A 6,000-nucleotide genomic window follows, 5' to 3' on the forward strand; every position below is an offset into this window, starting at 1 on the left:
AGAGCTCTGGCACAGGTGAGAATCAAGCCCTTACAGCAGAGCATCCAGCATGTAACCGATCTAGGAAAATCAGTAACAGCTTCTCTTGGCCTCACTGATTCAGGTTTTAGCCTTATTATAAAGGAAACAAAGGGATCCAAAGAGAACTGGGCCCATTTAAAGAGAGCCAGGTTATTTCATTACAACTTTAATTATCCTGACTGGTTGATGTTTTCAGAAATCCATTAAACATTATTATCCTGTTGTGAAAAGTAATTGAAATTTGTCTCCATGGTTAAAGAAAGAATGTGCCATTTAAAATTTTAGGATATAGAAGTGCTATAGCTGCTTCTAAATCTTTAGTTTGTACTTATCTTTTTCCTCCTGAAAATGGGGAAATATTGTGGTGGGTATACTTAATACAAAAAAATTAAAAGGAAAATCTGGCTGAAAGATGCAACTAGAGTGGTAATGGTTGGGAGTGGAAGAGTTTGCTGTGATGAAAGAAGCCATATAATACTTTTAATGCCCTAAGCCATTCAGTATTCCATTAACCTTTTGTGCTTTTACCTAGCCATAGGAATGCTATAAATCATATCAGGTTTTCAGACACTAACTTATTGTAACATGCTCTGAAGAGGACATTCTGAAGAAGCATAAAAAAGCATTTGGTGCTTTAGGTAAATAAATAAATAAAACTCAAGGGTAAAGGAAAGCAGCAAGTTATGAGTAACCTGCCAGATCACGTATTTGGTAAACTTTAATTTATAAATTGGAGTCCTTGGTTTTATATTAGTAAGTTTCCTAGAGACACCTGTATTCAAATCTAGATTTCATCACAACTGAAATTTGGTTTTCTCAATCTAGCTCTCAGAGAGTTAATCCATATTGCCATGTTAAATGAAAGATTTTGCTTTTAATTTTTTTGTATTAAGTATACCCACCATAATATTCCTATTAAAAGACTTGTGCATTGATACATCCACTTGTCTAGTGCCTCAACAAGCCAGAGACTGTATGGGAAAGACCTCAAAAGCGTTAAGAGTTTTCTTCAAGGCTTGAGCTAATTATTCTCTTTTTGGAACTGATTCGCCTATTCCAAAGTTTATAACTTCCCTGTACTTAATGAAAGCAGGTGATATAAATATTCATACTTTTCTTGGCCAATGATTTAAAGTCATGTGTGAGTGTCACATCTGACAACTCAGGTTTTAAATCTCAGATCAACAGATAATGTAAAGGTGTTTTTATTTATTGTATGGATCATTATAGCAGTAAATGAGTCCCTTCATTACAAAGAAGTGCAATGAACACTACAGGAAGAATACAAACTATATTATAGCTCTGTAATAAAGCTGGAGTTTTTTCTGCTGAAAATGTTGATTTAAAAAAAAACAAAACAGAACTTTTTGGTTCAAAACAAATTAAAAATCCAGTTTTTTGCCAAAATTATTTAGTTCGGGGAATTTTATTTTTGACAAAGTCAGTTTTCTGCAGGAAGCAGACACTTTCCAAAGAAATCTTTTAAATTAAAAAGCAGTCTTCTATTAAAGCGGCTTTGATAGAAAACTCATGACCAGTCCTATTGTTTAACCTAGAATGTCAGTTTTGTCTTCTGTTTAGAGCCCACCCTTTGGCTGTGATGTGAAATTAAAATCCTGATCTTTAGATGTTAAAGATCCCATGACACTTGTTGAAAAAGTATGTACCCTGGAATTTCAAGTTTTAATTCCTATGTATTTTTACAACTCTTCATTCCAGCTGCAGTTTCAGGTGAAAGTGATATGGTATTCACTTCCTGATCTAAACCAAAACCATTGTGTGGTACTGATGTACCCAATTAAATGAGTATCACATGCCACCCCACCTTGGCTGCATTTTAACAATGGATACAATGACTTATATGTATAGGGCTTGATTAATTAAACCTTAGTTGTGCACATTCCCACTGAAGTCAATAAACTATTCAAATTCCTCTGTACCTTTCATAGTCATTCGCACCAACACTGTGAGTGTAAACCACTGGCCTTCTGACTTGCTATTGTTTTACAACCCTCTTTGCACTGCTGCAGATGACTACATGAGCTGAGCAATGGTGAGTCAGCAATGGTGAGTCAGGCATATAGTCTGTAAAATTCAGAAGGATGAAAGATACTACATGGCTATATGTTGTTGTCATTGCTGTTAGCATTGCTTTTCTTTATGCTTTAGAATATAATTTATTGATTTCAATGGGAGTTTGCATGAGTAAAAGCTGAACGTTTTAATTTATTTCACAGTCTTTGCTCATAACCATAATATCTAAGTGACAACCTTATGACTGACCTTATAACCATCATAAGAACCTCATGATTTGGCTTTAACACATTCATATGGGGTGAGTTCTAATGCATTATATAACTCCAATGGATATACTTTACAATAATGAATATTCTACAGCTGGGTAGCACTAACAGGACATTATGTACTAATAATGTAAGATTTGTAATAAACTAACAAACTATACAAATACAGACAAACCAAAGCTTAATCTGCAAAGGTTTACTTTGTTCAGCCTTTGTCAGATGGTGGTATTCTTAATCTATAGCATCTGCATGCACAATGGCAGTTGGATATCCCACAGTAAATTACTCAAGTTATAAAAAAATCAAGTTAGCTGTAAGGGTTAAAAATGCATTTTAGAGTAACTTTTAAAAAATATATCCTCCTATTACTTTTGTTTCAGAGGTACCATTGTGGAATGTAACATTAAGCTGTCAGTTTCCACAGCTGTTTGCTAGGTATGTGGTGAACGCATTAGAGATAAATAATGCAACACATTTGCACTGAAGCTGCACTCAGTTGCTTTGGTTTTATCAATCTCCACATGAAGATTGATTCACATTATAAAATGGAACATCTTCAATAAAAATCAAATATGCTTCTGATAATGTCATGGAATAAAATGTATTTAAAATCTGTTTCTTTTTTTTCTAGCCTTCTGAAAAGCTGCCTACTGTGGAAGATAATAAAAAGGTAGGTTCAAAGCCAAAACAATGGTTATCTAATTGTAGAGGTCACAGAATGTCAAGTCCTTTATAATAAAGTCAGAGGGAGACACAGCTTTTAAATCATATACTGGTATTCTCATGTTTTTGAGATGTTACGCTAATCTATCCCTGAACAGAAACTGCCAGCAAGAATGGTCATGTGGCTAAAGCACAGGTGCTTGATACTTCTCATATGCTGATGTAAATCAGGAGTAACTCCACTGAAATTAATTGGGTTAGAAGGGTGTGAAAGTGAGAAAATAAAGTCTTAGGCCTGGGAGTTAGCTCCCAGCTTGGCACTACAGAACTCCTGAATCCTGCTTTTAATCACTGTACCTTATGTTCTTCTTCCCCAGACTCAGATTTTAAGGTATGGGAATAGAGCCTAGGTGTCTTAAAAGAAGATAGCGTATCCCTTCATAATATCTTCATGGAAGGTGATGTTCAACTGTACAGAGCAGCTATAAGCCCTTTGACAGAGATTTTCTCTCTTCTGTGTTTGTACAGTGCCCGTCACAATGGGCCCCAATCCAATTTGAGTCCTTTGGACACTACCATATTGTAAATACTTACTAATACAACAACTACATCTCATGGCCTATGAACAATTTAATTATTACTGAAACCCATAAAATAGGACTTAACTGATGCATGACTGTGCATGAAGGTATCAGAATCTGGCACAAAAGCAGAGGTGGAAAAGACTTATTTCCGATAACATCAACAAAGCAATGTCTCAACAGCTGCTCCTTATAGCAAAACAAATCTGTTGCAGTGAAATAGTAGCATTGTTTTCTCCAGTTTGCATCATTAGTTTCAATGTGATCTTCCAAAAAACTAGTCATTATAATTGTGGCAATTAATAATGGCTTTAATCACTTTAAAAAATGCCACAGGTCTCACAGCTGCAATTTTAGAATAACCTTGATGCACTCCTTTATCTTTACTTTTTTCCAATTAAATATTTTCAGATTGACATGTTCATAAGTGAACTATAATTGCTTTAGTTTGCTAGGAGATATAGCTTTACATGACCTGTTCCATTATTACATTTGCTAGGCATACTTAGAGTATTTTGCCTTGTGTTAGGAGCATCATAAGAAGACAAGTGGAAAAATTAAGCTGCTGTCCTCAGCCAAACCTTTAACTTCCCTGATTATATATCTGCATTTAGTTCTGTTCAGCCTGAAGAAGTTCAGGCCCTCAATTATGAACATCAGAGAGCTAGAGTAAATTGCTCTGTGAGAGCCAACTGTGATGAGGTCACAAAACATAGTTTTTGGTAGTTGAAGGTAGACACATTGAAATCATATAAATATAATACCATGTTGGTAATCCATCTACATTACTCCATCTGTCACTTTGTGAAGCTCATGAGGAGGCTGAAATGCTTTAAAACACAGGTTTTATGGTATGTCAGGTTAGATAAGGATACTCCATTCCTTCACTCTGTCATGGAATGGTATTGGTTTTTTTAAATAGATAATACCAGTAATAATAGCACTTTACAAGAGAAAAGGTAGGCGTGAACTGACAAAGGAAAAGCATTACTGAAGAAAAATAAAATGACCAGATCCTCAGCCAGTGTAAACTGGCAGCTCCATGAAGACAGTGGATCTAGACCCATTTGTAGCACTGAGCCCCATGGAGTTACACTGACTTATACCAGCTGAAGTTCTTGCATATACAGGGGTGTAATGATTTGTGGATAACATCTCAGCCACTAACAATAACAATGGCTACTGAGCACATTTAATAATGATCTTTCTACAGCCCTGCCTGCTGCATCACTTATTGCTAATAAAGCTAGTCAAAAGTTTTCCCCTTAAATTTTCTGATGGGAAAATTTGGGTTTTTGACAAAATCAGTTTGCTTTCCTCAAATTTTCAGAGAAAATCAACTATTTTTCCAGTTTTCAGCAGTTTGTCTGTCTGAATTTTAGATTTTGTGGAGTTTTTGGTTTGGAAACGTATTTATTTTGGGGAATCGAGGTTTTCGGGTGCTATTTTCCCACTTCTTTTCTCCCCTCCTTCCCCCCATGTTGCTTTTGTATGCTTGTGCCTTAAGAAACTTCATTAAACTGCTCACATTTCTTTGGGCAGCTGTAACAAAGCTCTCTTCTAATATTTTGTAGTAAGCCTATCAAATAACTTTATTTTAGAATCTCAGGATCCTGGAAGTTGTTATTCAAGCCCCAAATGTGGTTCCAAAACGATGAACTGCATTATATTGATGGAGCACAATGCTGGTGTGTGCCAAAGACAGTAATGGAATCCCATGTGGCAGATCTGCTGCTGAAAACTGTCATTGACGTCAATGGAGCTACGGCATTTAACATCAGCTGAGGATCTGCCCCTCGATATATAGTACACTTACTAGCCAATACAAGCAGATTTGGTTAGCCTCTACAGACTCTTTCTCTGCCCCTGAAATGAAGTGCCCTGTTCTTTTTATATCCTTCCTCTTCAGATAATAAAGTGTCTGCTCCCAATGTGGCTCAGTAACATTTCTGATATACGTAGTCCTAGTTATCAACGACTTTGTCACCGTGCAAAGTTTAAAAATGCTTCATTTTCATCTCTGTGAGTATCCAAGCCTGATTTTATTCTACAATCTTACCAACACAAGAAGCACATATTACTGCATTTGCCCTTGTTTGGTGGGTTGTGTTGCCTTGTTAGTGGAGCTGGCCACTGGAATAGGGGCATTTAACTATTCTGGTCAGTTTCGGTATTCTCTTAACCCAATCAAACTATAATTTATCTGCCAATTGTACTTTAAATTAAACCTTTATATGAATGCTGGCTGTCTAATATGAGATACACTAGCAAATTTTGTGCTATGGTAAGCCAGTTACCAGATTGCTTTTCCCTTCTCACGAGTCTCTCATTGAACAATAGCTAGAAGTTCTTCGTGCTTAAAATATTCAAGGGATTGTTTTGGACCCAAAAGGAATGCACCATTACAGTATTATGTGCCAGAATCTCAGATA

At 36.0% G+C, this 6,000-nt stretch overlaps 1 long non-coding RNA gene across 3 annotated transcripts in view; it reads left to right on the forward strand.

Annotated features, from left to right (window-relative positions):
* Window positions 1-5,499, forward strand: part of LOC137150527 (uncharacterized) — a 47,033-nt gene extending 41,534 nt beyond the window's left edge. Inside the window, exons 1-3 of one of the 3 annotated variants that reach the window (XR_010919001.1) lie at window positions 1,933-2,088; window positions 2,956-2,994; window positions 5,170-5,499. This is a non-coding gene — a long non-coding RNA (uncharacterized lncRNA). Of the gene's footprint in view, window positions 1-1,932; window positions 2,089-2,955; window positions 2,995-5,169 lie in introns of those variants that run through there. The other 2 variants (XR_010919000.1, XR_010918999.1) reach the window with 2 other exon arrangements.
* The last annotated feature ends 501 nt before the right edge of the window (window positions 5,500-6,000 follow it).

Source organism: Emydura macquarii, unplaced genomic scaffold (assembly GCF_026122565.2).
Source record: "Emydura macquarii macquarii isolate MOO-44397 ecotype Brisbane River unplaced genomic scaffold, CSIRO-AGI_Emac_v2 contig_968, whole genome shotgun sequence".
NCBI classification, from domain to species: Eukaryota; Metazoa; Chordata; order Testudines; family Chelidae; genus Emydura; species Emydura macquarii.